General features: G+C 38.1%; 1 long non-coding RNA gene and 2 pseudogenes across 1 annotated transcript; 1 reads left to right on the top strand and 2 right to left on the bottom strand.

Moving 5' to 3' along the window:
• The first annotated feature begins 398 nt into the window (after positions 1–398).
• Positions 399–11704, top strand: LOC145516633 (placental prolactin-related protein 3-like; annotated as a pseudogene).
• On the bottom strand, positions 4404–4501 carry LOC145519265 (U6 spliceosomal RNA; annotated as a pseudogene).
• LOC145516637 (uncharacterized) lies at positions 7033–14565 on the bottom strand. The gene is made up of 2 exons (XR_014061572.1): positions 14105–14565; positions 7033–11273 (listed from the first exon to the last, which is right to left on the bottom strand). It is a non-coding gene; the product is annotated as an uncharacterized LOC145516637 (long non-coding RNA).
• Between the last annotated feature and the right edge of the window lie 826 nt (positions 14566–15391).

Raw genomic sequence — 15391 nt, 5'->3', positions numbered from 1 at the left:
AATAGAGAGAGACATAGAATATATTGGGCAAGAAGTGAATGTATGAGAAGTCAGCAATGGTAGTAAAGTCAAGGGCAGTATTTCCTTGAGAGGAAGGAAGCTCTCAAAGTTTCTTGAAACAACAAGAATGAGCCAGATGTGAGGAATTAGCTTAATCTGTAAACCAAAAATGCTACCAGAAGAAATTTAAGTTCATAAAAATAATACGATGCTATCAACCAAATTTAGACAGAGAATAGGGTAGGGTAGGGTATATAGATATTCAAAATTCTCCATTGCTTAGTGCATCAGGCACTCAAGGACCACCCTCACTGAAGTCTTTCTCTATTGCTTAACCTACAAGTACCAGCATGGAGAAAGAGATAGCTGTACTCCACAGGCAGTTGAACCCTACTTTTATGGCCTCGTGGCTTTCCTTAAGAAGCATTCCATGCAGCAGATTTCCTCCATCCCATCGAGCTGACTCCCTACGGTCAACCGGAGTCCTCACCCTGGGATCATTCCGCAATCCCCATGGCTCTGGCTTCCAGCTTCCGTGGACACCAGTGGACTTACAATCCTGTTCGAGGTATGAAAGGCTGCAGCATGGGTTGTCTATGTGGTTCTCACTCCATTCAGACTGTCACAGATTAGTTAGTTCACTCCCCAACAGCTTCAAATGACTCTCCCCGTCCCAGTGGACGGCCCTGGATGGGGGATCTGTCCCCTGCGCTTCAGCTCCCTCACCCCCAGGTGCAGGCTGGTCCCACTGGCTCTCCTCCTTCGTTCCCCTTCCTCCTTGTCCCTTCTTTCCTTTGTCCTACCAGTTCTTTATGGATCCGGATATTCCTTCTCAGTAGTCAGGGAGTCCTGCCAGTATTCACCTGGCCCTCTGTGAGAACTGCTGCATCTTTAGACGTTCTTGATGCATCGGTGGAGAGAAGTGTACCCCACTTCCACCTACCCCTCCGTCATCTTGTCCACCTCCATTTGTGCATGTATTAGAAATACTTTGCCTTTCTATTAAGTAACATTGCCATCACCACCCATGTTTAACTTTTGCTTTTTGAGGAGAACACAGGTAAGTTCCACTCTCTCAGTTCACGGGTTGAAAGATATGCAGGTTGTTCCTATCGGAAGGCTGCTGTGAATAATGCTGCAACAAACATGGGAACACAGGTCTGTCTTTGAGACAATGAATTCATCTCTGTTCACCATATATCCAGAAGTGGGATAATGGATCACATAACCGTTCTCTTTTAATTTCTTGAGGAACCTCCACAGTATTTTTCCATGGGAGTTGCACCGGTATACATCCCTACCAACAGTGCATAAGCACTCCTTTTCCTCCACATCCACAATAACATTTGTCTTTTCTTACATTTTTGGTACTAGCCATTCAAACAGGTAAGAGGTGATATCTCTTGTGCTTTTGATCTGCATTTCCTCTGATTATTAGTGATGCTGAGCATCTTGCCATATACCTCTTGATCATTTATATGTTGTAATTTTAAGAAAATGTCTTTCTTTAAAGATGTAGCATACATTATGTTTACTATGTTCCAATATACGAAACTCAGTTGCCTACCTATATAACAGCAATGAACTATCAGAAAGTGGAATAAAGAAAACAATCCCATTTACTAATGCATCAAAAAAAGAGATAAAACACTTAGAAATAAACTCTAGCAAGGTGTTGAAAGATTTTATACAAAACCTTTAAGACATTGATAGGAGAAATTTAAAAAGAGTTAAAGACATGTAGTTTGGTGGTCTAGTCAATGTGTTTCTTGAGGTAGGATTTGTATTGCTATAAACTTGCCTCTTAGAACTGCTTTTCTTGCATCCTATAGGTTTTAGATCATCATGTTTTCATTGTTCTTTGTTTCTAGGAATGTTTTGATTTCCCTTATTCTTTGGTAACCTGTTCATTATTTAGAAATGTGTTGTTCAATCTCCATGTGTTTGTGTTCTTTAACATTTTTTTTCCCATAAACAATATCTAGTCTCTTAGTGTTGTGATCAGAGAAAATGCTTGATGTAATTTCAATTTCCTTAAATTTACTGAGGTTTGATTTGTGACCCATGATGAGGAAAATGTTCCATGTGCCCTTGAGAAAAAAAGTGTATTCTTCTGCATTTGGATGGAGCGTGCTGAAGATATCAATTAAGTGTGTTTGTTCTAATATTTCCTTTTAGGCTTATGTTTCCTTATTAATTTTCTGTTCTGATGATCTGTCCATTGGCATAGGTGGGATGTTAACATGCACTACTAATATTATGTTACTGTCAATTCCCCCTTTTATTTCAGTTAGGGTTTACCTTGTGTATTGAGGTGCTCATATGTTGGATACATAAATATTTTAAATTGTTATGTTTTTTTCTTGGACTGATCACTTGATCATTTAGTAGTGTCCTTCCTTATCTCTTATAATAGTTTTTATTTTAAAGTACATTTTTTTTTGATATGAGAATTGCCAAACTGGTTTTCTTTTGATTTCCATTTGCATGGAATATCTTTTTCCAACCTCTCACTTTCAGTCTGTATGTGTCTCTAGGACTAATTGGGTCTCTTATATACAGCATATATATGGGTCTTGTTTTTGTATCCATTCAGCCAGTCTGTGTCTTTTGGTAGGAATGGGAGAAGATAATAGCAATAAAACAGCTGATAAAGGATTGCTTTCCAAAATACAAGCAGCTCAAACATCTCAGTCATCAACAGCAAAGGCAAGAGCTGCAAAAATAAACTAGTGAGACCACATCAAACTCAAAACCTTCTACATAGTAAAAGAAGTCATCAATAAAAGAAATGGCAACCTATGGAATGAAAAAAAAATATTTGCAAATCATATATTTGGTAAGGGATTCTTATCCAAGTATATATAAAAGACTCATGCAACTCAGTAGGAAAAGAAATCAAACAACCCAAATTATTAAATGAGGATAGGAAGAGTAAGTGTTTTGAAAAATCTGAAGATTAGACTGTAGATGACAGACATTGTAAGTTTTTCCTTCCAGACAAAAGCCTGTGTCTTCCTGGCATTGCTTTCTTTATCTCCAATCAGCTGTTTGGTGATTACAGTTCACAGTATACATCCTTCACTCAATAGCAATCACCCTACACTGAGGTATATGTGTTAAAAATAGCCCTACTAGCTATAAAAAATGTAATAATTACATACTTAATCTTGAGGTATCTAATATCCAAGGTGATTTTCAATATTTCCACTCCATTGTTTTCCACATTCTATTTCAAAATTGAAACATCTAGTAAGGAAAAATGAGTAGGGGACCTCAATAATATATGGATAGAAAGTCATTTAAAACTAGGAGCACTACTGGATTATAATTTGGGGGATTATATTATTACTAATACTATTGTAATTTTATTCCCTTTAATTCTCAGGTACACTAGGTTGATATTTATTTAAAGTAGTAATACCAACATAGAGACACATAGTACTCAAGTTATAGTAGATTGAGAAAGACAAAACTTATGAGGCAGGAAGTGAAATCACAGAAAATTAGCAATGGTATCAAAACAAGGGGCAGTATTGCCTAGAAAGAAAGCAGAGTTCTCTAATTTTTTGGAGACAACACGAACAAGCCAGATGTGAGCCAACCAGCTTAAGCTGTCTACCAGAACCTGCACCAGAAGGAAAATGAAGTTCATAAAAATATGCTGATGCTAAAAGCCAAAATCCAGACAGTAAGAGATTAGGGTAGGGTTTATGGAGGTACTGAAAACTACTCAGAGAGGTAGACATGGAAGCAAATACACTAACGAGCATCAGAAAAATCAAAGCACAAAAGGCTCTGAAAAAATAAATTGTGAAGAGAGTTGGTAGTCTGATCAAAGAATAAGAGAATCAATAGAAAACCAAAATATAAAGACTTGTGCACATGATAGAACCAGAGAATGCTCAGGAGAGAAAATTTTGGACTTAGTGGACCAGCGAACAGAAGCCTCCAGCATCAGGAACAAGAACCCTGGGCAGGACTCACGGCTGTGCGCTTCTGGGAACAGCCTCCATTTCAAAGTTTGGACACTATACCACCTAAAAGCGAATGCAGACAAGGATTATAGCTTGTTTAGGACACTGAATCACAGACAGTAGTGTTTGTTAGTTTATTTTTCTCTCAACTTACAGTTAATGAATCACTAACCAATGATAAGTGACACCATCAGTTTCCAGACAGATCCTCTTTAGTCATACAATGGATATCTGAACCTGTTATGTGATCCCAATAACAGTTTTAATAACTAAATTAATGGATGTTTAATTGAAGGGTAATTGCTTTACAATCCTGTACTGCTTTCGGCCAAATATCAACATGAATTAGCCGTAGGTATACCTATGTCCCCTCGCTCTTGAACCTCCTTCCCACTTTCCTTCCCATCACCCCTCGAAGTTGTTACAAACAATATGGAAGGCTTCACAAATTTGTGTGTCATCCTTGGGCAGGGGCCATGCTAATCTTCTCAATATTATTCCAATTCCAATTTTTATATATATGTACTACCAATGTAAACACATGAATAACATTTTAACAGAAAAAAAATCATATAGTTAGTGTTCTACCAATAAATGATCAATTACATTAGGAATTAGGGTATTCTGCCACATTTACTGCCTCTTATAATATCAAATTTTATAAGGTCCAATGTTCCATGTAGGAATTAAGCATATATTTATGCATAACACATGTATACATGCACACAAATATGTCTATGTTACACAAGCTATTATTCTCCTTGCCTGTCACAATAAGCTCTTTAGATGATGAGAGAGATAGTTCCAAAATTCTCCAACTTATATGTCTTCTTTTTGAGAACCACTTCTTTTATTTTCATCACCTAATTTTAAATAACCATTTTATTCTTAGATACCATGCCCCTTTAAAGTAACTAAGAACAGAGAAAACCTAGCAAATGCTGATATCTTATCCTTAATTAAATTACCACTCTTCCGGTAAATTGGAAAAAGAATCATGTTTCAAATCTCATTCAGGAGGATAAAATCTCTACTTCATCAGTTCTCTTGTCCAAACTCAATTCTTGCTCACTTCAGTCTTATATTCTGCTTGCTTACTACAAAGGATGGACAGAAAAAGTAATATTAAAATCACACTTGCAAGAGTCTATGATTTTATGCTTCTGTTGGCCAAAGATAGGGCCAGGAATAATTTCTGAAATATTATGATACATAATGGAAGCATGAAGTTCTAGTTCGGCAATCAAAGAGGAGATGTTTGGAGATGGTTCAAAAACTGAGCCCCATGAGTTGCCACGATGTACTCCCGACCAGACAGATAAATTTTGTCCCTTTAAAGTCAAAGTCTGGAAAGGGAAGGCCTTGTTTGCACAGCCGATGCGGTTGTCTTGTGTTCTGACAGGGATATACCATTTAGAGATTTATTTGCTGTTTTCTCGAAGAATCAAACGTAATGAGAAGATTAAGGATACATAAAAGTAGAAGAGCTGTCAAGGTGCCTAGAAGAAAGGCTAGCCAGGAGAACCAGGCCCCCACACTGATAACTATAAGACTGAAACAGTGAGTGTTTTATAGACAGAGCAGAACAAGTGGATAAAACCAATGTTCTAGGGTCACTGCGGTTTTGCATTAAAAGACAAAATGTTTTTCTCTGCAAGCAGAGCCATCACAGGTCCTGATGTGGTCCTGGTTACACACATGCAGACCGAGAGCCCACAGGCATGTGTGCTGTGACATCAGGAAGTGAACAGATGACTGTATTGGTGCCCAGTCACCTCCATCTGCTAATAATGGGACCTGGGGAAAATTACTTGCCCTCTCCAAGTCATCCCATCTTCACTAACAGAACTTGATGATCATAGTGAAGATTAAGGCTATCTCACAGGGTTACTATGAAACACAAATTTTAAGATGTTTTAAAGCTTTTGGGAAAGTGTCAAAGACATGCATGGGGTTACTAAGGTGAGTTAGCAGATCCAAGGTACAGTATCCTTTTTCTCTTAGTATTCTCTTTGTTCTCAATAGTAGCGTTGAGTCAGTCATGTGTTTACTCTTACCCCAGTGTCATGGTAAACCACACAGATCAACTGTACACTTCTTGTCATTTCAGTGTCTAAAATTCAAGCATTAGTCAATGTAGAGTGAAAAAATTACAAACTCCTAGAGGGCCTTGCTGCTCAGAGTCTGCAGAGTCCCAACATGAAACTGTCTTAAAAGAATTGACTAAACACTCTGGCTCAGAATTAAGTTCCAAAAGTTTGCAGAGCACAGAAGTACTTCTGGGAGCAATACAAAAATGCAGGGAGTAACCTACTTCTCCAGCTATTTATCTGTGCAAATATCATCATCCATCTCAATTTACACAGAAGACGCTGCTTCTTCCCCACCCCAGCTACTACAGTACCAACTGCTGCTCAGAGCAACAGGGAGAGAGATGGCTTCCCTCCACAGGATGGATTTGATAACGTCAGGTGACTAGATTATCTCAGAGTGGCTCATGTTTTTATTTAAGCAGGGTCCTGCCTGCTCCTGCTGCTGGTCATGTCAAATCTGCCCTTGTCCCAAGGCAACTTATGCCCGTCCTGCTGTCCTGACGTGTTTGATATCCCCCTGAGATACCTTACAGCCCTGTTTACCGATGCCTCCAAGCTGTCGAACAACATGTATAACCTTTCCTTGAAAATGTTCATTGAGTTTGTAAGTACTGTGGTGGTGGTGGTTTAGTTGCTTAGTCGTGTCTTACACTTGCGATCCCATGGCCTGTAGCCTGCCAGGCTCCAGAAGGAACCTTCACGTAAGTGACTGGGCTATACTATCCTTTAAACAAGAAGGCGGCAACAGCCAAGCTTCAAATAACACACTCTTCAGGTCAAAGAAACTGTCAGCTCATAAAATGCGAAGATGGAAAAAAGGATCAGTTTTGTGACATCTCAGTGATTCCTAAGAAGTGCAATAATTGAAAATTTCCTTTTCTTCATTTTCTTTTTTAAATTTCCAAAATAAATGATTTTGTATTTGTCAGCTAATAATGCCATAAATGAATACAATCAACTCAGTGGAATAAACAACAAATTTATTTCCTCCCAGTTCTGGGGGCTAGAAGTCCAATCAGGGTGCAAGCAAGGTCATGTTCTGGTAAGAATTCTTTCTTCCCAGGCTGGCTTCTCCATGTGTCCTCACACAGGGTGGGGGATGCGAAGAGAGACAGAGGAAAAGACACAGAGACAAAAGAGAAAATTCTCTGCTGCTCTGCTTCTTGAAGACACCAAACCTACTGGATCAGTGTTCCACCCTAAGAGCTCATTTAACCTTAATGGGCTTCACTGGTGGCTCAGATGGAAAGAAACTGCCTGCAATGTGAGAGACCTGGGTTCTGTCCCTGGGTCTGAAAGATTCCCTGGAGAAGGGAACAGCCAGCCACCCCAGTATTCTTTCCTGATAAATCCCATGGGCAGAAGAGTCTGGTGAGCTACAGTTAATGGGGTCCCAAAATTCGGTACCCTTTTCAAAACACAGTACTTTGGCAGTTAGGGCTCTAACACATGAATTTGAAGAACACACATTCAGTCCATGATACTAGCTGACATAAAGCACTTTTAGGTGGGATTGGGGAAAAGGAAGCATGTTGATTTTCTGGTCCTTCAGTGTCTCTTGGGCTTTCTTCTCCAGGCTCAGAGTAAATAGCCAATAAACGAGAACTGCTCTGCAGTGAACTGGGTGGATGGAACATGTTAAACAAAGCTGAATCCCGATCAGAAAAACGAATAATGGTAGTGTTTTTAATGCTACAAATTATTGTTTTCAGATTTGCAGTGAATATATTTAGAACTGCAGTAGAAGGGGAGTTTACAATTGGAAACAATTATTCTCTTTCTGATGAAGGTAATTTGAAAGTTGTATGTTAATTCTTTTAGGTCAATCAAAGAGCACACAGTAGAGCAGAGAACCAATAAAAAGCAGTGCTAAAGGTTTCTATTAAATTCACGGGGTTCTTTTTATTCACTAGTTTTGTTTCATCCTCCATTTTTGCCTGTCCAGTTTTCTCCAACTCTTCCAAGTAATCTCTTTAAGTGTTTATAACTGTCGCTAAAGATTAGTTTTTCTCTATCAATGTGTTAGCTAGGTTTTTCTACTCTTATTATTCTCAGTCCATTGCTTTCTATTTCCTACAACTTTATACCATGTTTTTTTGACGTACGATTTCGTAGCCAGAAACATTTTATTCTGCACCTGGGATGAACACTAAGCCTTCTGGTGTGCGGATTCAGAGATAAGTCAGTCATAACTGTGGAACTCCTTATAAGGGAATATATTGGCTCTAACGCACAGTAAGCAAGAGATTAAATGGTAAAATATAGGTGCATGCATGCATTCTAAGTCACTTCAGTTGTGTCCAACTCTGCAACCCTACTGACTGTAGCACAACAGGCTCCCCTGTCTATAGATTTGCCAGGCAAGAATACTGGAGTATGCTGCTGTACCCTCTTGCAAGGGATGCTCCTCACCTAGGGATCAAACCTGAGTTTTCTTATATCTCCTGCATTGGCAGGAATGTTCTTTATCACTACTGTCACCTGGGAAGCACGAAATATTGGTACATATATATTATATTTGGCTCAAATACTAAAAAAAAAGATAATAGAACAGAAAAGGGAAAACATTGAACTTAGAAAAGTTGGATGTAAAATTATTTTCATAGAGACAATGTAGAGAAAAAGTAGGAAAAGAATGACTTTCAAATTTTGCGATGCCCCCCATTTAAAAAATTACACGTCTGTCAAACATGTCAATATTCTGCTAATGGGTTCATCTACTGAATGCCCTACAACCCTAACTAATTGCCTGATCACTTTCAGAATAAACAGCATGCCCAGGGCAAAAAGTACCATATCAATGCCAGCAAGAGCTGCCACACCAATCCCCTTCATACTCCTGAAGAAAGAGAACAAGCCAAACAGACGAATGTGAGTCTTTCATCTAGGTTTTTCAATGGATCAAACGAGACAGTATGTAGGTTACCAGGCTTCAGATTATTAGAGGCAATGGTAATTGTACATGTAGAAAAAGGGGGAGGCACCATAAGCAATGGAAGAGAAATTATATTATGAAGTTGATGAAGCATGAGTGAAATCAAGGGATGACTAAAGATCTGTAGGAGAAAAATAAATAACAGATCTATAAGTTGTCCATGTACACAACTTTAGTTCAACCAATGCATTAGACACAGGATTGCAGCTATTCTACTGTATGAAAACAGGAAATGAATGGGAACATCCATGTGTAAAATACAAGATGGCAAAATTCATGAATATGTAAGAAACACACCCCAGTTTGGAGTATTCCCTGTTACTAGTAACTCCTACGTGGGAGTCCTATACTGTACCACCTGATCCATCGCGTCTGCCTTTCAAGGCTCTCCTGATTCTGCTTCTCCTTCTCTGACACCTCCTTCATCCGTCATTCTCAATGACTCCTCTGTCACCTTTTATTCTTCATTTGTAAGTCTCCCCCACAATAGCCTATAAAACATTGCTTTGCTTCTCATGTCGGCAACGATTGCCTCTGTTCTGAGGACAACACAGTTTACATATCAAGCCTCAATAATTTATAGCAGCTCCAAATTTTCATTGTTATAATCTCTCCTTTCTGATTTTCTTCATTATCTTCGTACTAACATTATTTAAAATATTTTTACATGCATTCCTCCTTAAAATATTATCTTCTCTCTCTACAACTTTCTTAATGATACCAGCATTCTTTTCCTCTGTTAAGCTCATTAATAATGAGGATGATCAAGTAAAGGAAAATGGTCATAGAGAAGGAGGAGAAGGGATTTTTCAATAAGCTTAAATTTAAAGTGTATTGAGCTACTACATGGCCATACATTTTACTAGGCATTTTACGTGCATTACTATGTTTAATCCTACTCGGTTCTCTGTTCTTTACCACTAAAACAGTTCATGGCTTAAAGAAATCAAGCAGAATAATTAGAGATCTTCAGCTCCCGGGATTTTCATGCTCATTTCTGGTAGTAGTAGTGAACTAGGGGCAAAAACCCTCCATTATGAATCCCACTGATGCTGTTACTAAAAATCACGCTGTGCCATTTTGTGCCCAGACACATGTCAACCAAACAGACTGTTCTGATATCAGCATGGGGGCTGGTGTTGGGATCAACTGAGGAAAGAAAGCCTGTTTAGGAATGTCATGTCTTCTTCATTCTGTCTTTGTTGTAATATCATAAAAGAAGTTACCAATCAAAAATCAATATGAATGACTCATCTGATTCATTAATTTGAATGAATCACTGGGTGACAATGATGTGGGCACAGGTAGAGTCCCTCTTTCCTGGGTCAGGTGCTGCAGGCACATACTGACTTGCTGTAAAATACTTAGATTTCTCTCACACAAATATACAAAGATAAAAGAACTCAGTGACTAGGTGGTAGGATTTCAGAGGAAGAAAGAAAATTCTTCATGTTATAAATTAGAACACATCAGAAGAATTAGTTCCTGAAATTACCTAGATTTTTACTAATTCAGCAAAATGTGAACTAATAACATACATTTTATACTTTGCCACTTTTACTACCTTCAGAAATCTCTGCACACACATAGGAATAACCAAAAGGTTTTTAGGTCAGCTGCTCTGAGCAAAGATCACATGTTACCAAAACCCCTGATTTATAATTATTTTAATGAGACTATTTCTTATGGTTGCTTAGAATGAAGACCTTATTAAGTGGATACTCATGTTACTGTACTCCTGAAAAAGGCCTCTATATCATCTAGTCAATGAGCTGAGGAGAAGGAAAGAAGTCTCAGATGCTATCCTATCAAGCGCTGTACAGAATGAGAATAATGTACACGAACTTCAAGCATTCATAGAAAGGCAATTCAGCCAGGTGAGCATCCTGTAGAGGGCTTTCTTGCTTTGTTCAAGAATGAAAGAGGTGACCCCTGTAATGCATAAGGAATTTTGAAATATCTCATTTTTTAAGAAAAAGATGCATGACTTCTACATGCTAGACTGCTACTACATAAAGCAGGAGCCTAGTCATTCATAGTGCTAGGTTCTACTGTAAAGGAATCAGAATTTCACTGCAATTTTTGACATGTGCAGCCTTCCCTGCATTGCACACAATTCCACCACAGGCTTGCCTCTTCCTGGGCGCAGGTGGTTGAAATATTTTCAAGTGAAAGAGAACTAGAGAACAGAATTTCCACGATCAGCAATTTCTTCAAAGTTTCCCAGGACATCTGCTATTGAAGTTCCAGTTGTCTTCTTTCTCTGTTCTCCTCAAATCAAATAAGGAGAGTGGGAAGGAAGAAAAGAGAAAGTTAAAAGTAAATTTGAGTTATGCTTCTACTTTCTAGATTCCTAATAGTTTTCTCATAGGCTGGCTCCAAAATCCAAATCTAGAGAGTTTTATATTCATATGTCTTCCCCAAATCTTAATTTGATAATTAGAAGGGATAAAGATAAACAAATACTAATAAAATGCATAAGAAGTCATTATCTTTTGGGTATTCAGGTTATTTCTCCAGTCAATCGGAAGATCTCCGAGGCTCATATTTTCCGGTCAGGACTCCTATCCCTGATGTCCAGCGATGAAGATAGGCATCATTCTGAATTTTATAACCTGTTCTACTGCCTGCACAGGGATTCACGTAAAGTTGACACGTACACCAAGATCCTGGCGTGCCGAATCAGCAATACGTGCTAAATCCACATTCATGCCATCCAGCTCTGAGATGGTCATAATGATCTATGCCATAGCAAGCTTCTCTGAAATTTACAGCTTTCTAATGCATGCTCTGTGAAATGGGTCTCCTCTTAAAAAAAAATAAACACAGACTCTGTAGAGATGTCAAAATCTAAGAGGGCAATTTGTCAACATTTCTTATCTTCATTTAACAGAAAATCAAAAGAAAATCCACCCCTACAATTGAGAGAATGAAGCTCGTATTAAAATGAGTCACAAATAGCAGAAGCTGGCATTACAAAGAATACCATTAAGAGATTACTTAAGGCTGCTATCCAAAAGTGTACAAGCAATAAATGCTGGAAAGGGTGTGGAGAAAAGGGAACCCTCTTACACTGTAGGTGGGAACGCAAACTAGTACAGCCACTATGGAGAACAGAGTGGAGATTCCTTAAAAACCTGGAAGTAGAACTGCCATATGACCCAGCAATCCCACTGCTGGGCATACACACCGAGGAAACCAGAATTGAAAGAGACATGTGTTGCAGCACTGTTTATAATAGCCAAGACATGGAAACAACCTAGATGTCCATCAGCAAACTAATGGATAAGGAAGCTGTGGTACATATACACAATGGAATATTACTCAGCCATTACCAAGAATACATTTGAATCAGTTCTAATGAGGTGGATGAAACTAGAGCCCGTTATAAAGAAAGAAGTAAGCCAGAAGGAAAAACATCAATACAGTATATTAACACATATATATGGAATTAAGAAAGAAGGTAATGATAACCTTATCTGTGAGACAGAAAAAAAGACACAGATGCATAGAACAGTCTTTTGGACTCTGTGGAAGAAGGTGATGGTGGGACGATATGAGAGAATAGCATTGAAACATGTATATTATCATATGTGAGACAGATCACCAGTCCATGTTCAATGCATGAGACAAGTCCTCAGGGCTGGTGCAATGGGATGACCCAGAGGGATGGGAAGGGGAGGGAGGTGGGAGGGGGGTTTAGGATGGGGAACACGTGTAAACTCATGGCTGATTTATATCAATGTATGGCAAAAACCACTACAATATTGTAAAGTAATTAGCCTCCAACTAAAATATATAAATTAAGAAAAAAACAAAACAGACATGTGTCTTAACCTTGTAACATTAAATGCAGAATAGCTTATTTACAATAGCTAATCAAAACCACAAAGTTTTGAAACCTATACGCCTGCTCAGTACTCTGCTATTGGTCATTTAACCAATTGATCATTGACTTAATTCCTCCTTGACTCAGAAACTCATAGGTGTTTAGTTTACATCAGTAAAGAAAGCAGGCAGACACTTATCCTCATGGAACTGATACTCTAGCTGGGGGAAGACAGATAATGTGCAATAAACATGAATCCAAGTACATTATATGGTATGTTAACAGGGGATCTGTACTATGGGAAAAGAAATAGTAAAGCAGAGGACGGGGTTTAGGGAATAAAGGTGAAGGAAGGGAGGTGATTTAAAGAAAAAACTTAGAACACACTGAGGGGAGCAAACATGCTTTCTTGCATTCAAGAGTCAAGTTTTCCGGTGTCCACTCAGGTCTCTTGGTCTTCTACCCAATTTCAAAAATGTTTCCATCTCTGAGGCTCTATGCAAACTCATGCAAACATGGATGTTCTGAACATTCTGCCTCTCTTCAGTTGAACTGGTTTCATAAATAATTTTTGATAAACTCCCCCAAATTAAGTTAACATTTTAAGCAACAAATTTTGATAATTTTCTATTTCCTGAAGAAGTAATCTCCAAATTCTTTTCCATTTTATAACACACTGTCACTGACTTAATTATATTATGTGAAAATATGATATATGCATTGCTATTCTAATATATTATGTCATGTAAAAAATATACACAAGATATAAATTAAATGACAGTGAGATAAAAATAAATGGAAATGCTAACATTTTCTTCCCCAGTGGATTAGGACACTCATTTTTATGGCCACTGGACTAATGGATTCTGAATGTACACATATAATTATCTCAGTTACTTAATGATCATAATAAAGTAATTTCTTTTATATAGCTTCAATCAAAGTTCTGAAAATACCACAAGGGGCCAAGAATAAAATTATATGTGAATAAGTCTCTTCATATGCATATATAAAATTTTGTGAGCTCAATTAAATAATCATCTTTAGTTCTTTCGTTTTTCCATCAATTCAACTACTGGTAAATAATCCACACTTTACAATAGATTTCTTTTGTTCAAGGGTTTAAATCTCAAGTCATAATAAAAGCAGAGCAATGGCCTAGAAGAATAAATAAAATGTCGTATGGATATCCTTATATATATGCATTGAAAGAAAATTAATGAAAAAATACAGAAGACTTACAGTTTGCTGAAATAGAAAGTGTACTCACTTGGAGCTGAATATACACATCACCCAGAAAAAATACTTCCTCAGCTTCTGCTGACTTCTAAAGAAAAGGACTGCATGACGTTCATCTCCAGCCTACTGTGGACTCCTTTCCACTTTCCTCCTCAACTTCCCTCCATGAAATCTCTGCCATAGGTTATAAAACAACACCTTGGGCTTCTGGTTCAGACAAGATGGCCTTGACCTCTTTGTGCACACTCCTCTGTTTGTTCTGGAAATAAGAAGAGACCACTAAAGGCACCTTTTATAGTTGGAAAGAGGAAGGTGAACTAGATTAGGGCCTGAGAATCGAAGAGCAGCACAGCAGCACCTAAGAGAAGGCAACCCAGGCCCAGCATCCTGCCCTCCAACCCAGCATCAGAAGGCAGCCTGAGTAGGGCTGCTCCTTCCCAGGAATGAATGTGAAGGAGCACCAGGTGAGGGTTTAGTTGCTAAGCTGTGTCTGACTCTTTGTGACTCCATGGACTGTAGGCCACAAGGTTCCTCTGTCCATGGAATTCTCCAGGCAAGAATATGGATTCCCATGTCCTCCTCCAGGGGATCTTCCCAACCCAGGGAAGGAACCCACGTCTTCATAAGGCAAGTGGATTCCTTACTGTCTGAGCCACCAGGAAAGCCCAAGAACCCCAAAAATGGCATGGATATTTGGAAACTAAAGGGATAAAAACATATGTTAATATTTGCTAAAGTAGATTTTAGAGCAAAGAAAATGTGGAAAGACAAAGGAATACAAGTACATTACATAAGAAAAAAAGAGTCAATCTGGCAGGAATACATGATATTCCTAAATATGTATACACCAAACAACATAATCTCAAAATACTTGAAGCAAAAATAGATACATCATCTGAATACTCTTATACCTTTAATGAGATTGGAACTGTAACATAAAACTTTTGAAAAAGAAATCATCAACTCCAGAAGTTTGACCAGAGAATTCTAAAAAATATTTTAAAAATTATGTTCAATTTGCCATAATCTCTTCAAGAAAATGAAAGAGTAGGAAACCATTCCCAACTAATTAGATGGGGCCAGTATTGCTCTATTTCAAAATCAGACAAAGGCAGTAAAAAAAGGAAATTTCAGACTAACGTCTCTCACAAATTTGGAATTAAAAGTTTTCATTCTCACACATACAAATGAACCAAATGAATTCAACAACGTATAAAAACATCTCTTGATAGTTTCTGGTCCCTTCCTAAGTCTAGTCACATTACCTATCTCTTCAAAGGGTTTAAGTGAATCAAGGATACAGTCAGTTAGGGTCCCA

The sequence above is a fragment of the Giraffa tippelskirchi genome, chromosome 8 (genome assembly GCF_054371585.1).
Source record: "Giraffa tippelskirchi isolate mGirTip1 chromosome 8, T2T-mGirTip1v1.2.pri, whole genome shotgun sequence".
NCBI lineage: Eukaryota > Metazoa > Chordata > Mammalia > Artiodactyla > Giraffidae > Giraffa > Giraffa tippelskirchi.
This window is presented reverse-complemented; position numbering and strand designations above follow the sequence as displayed.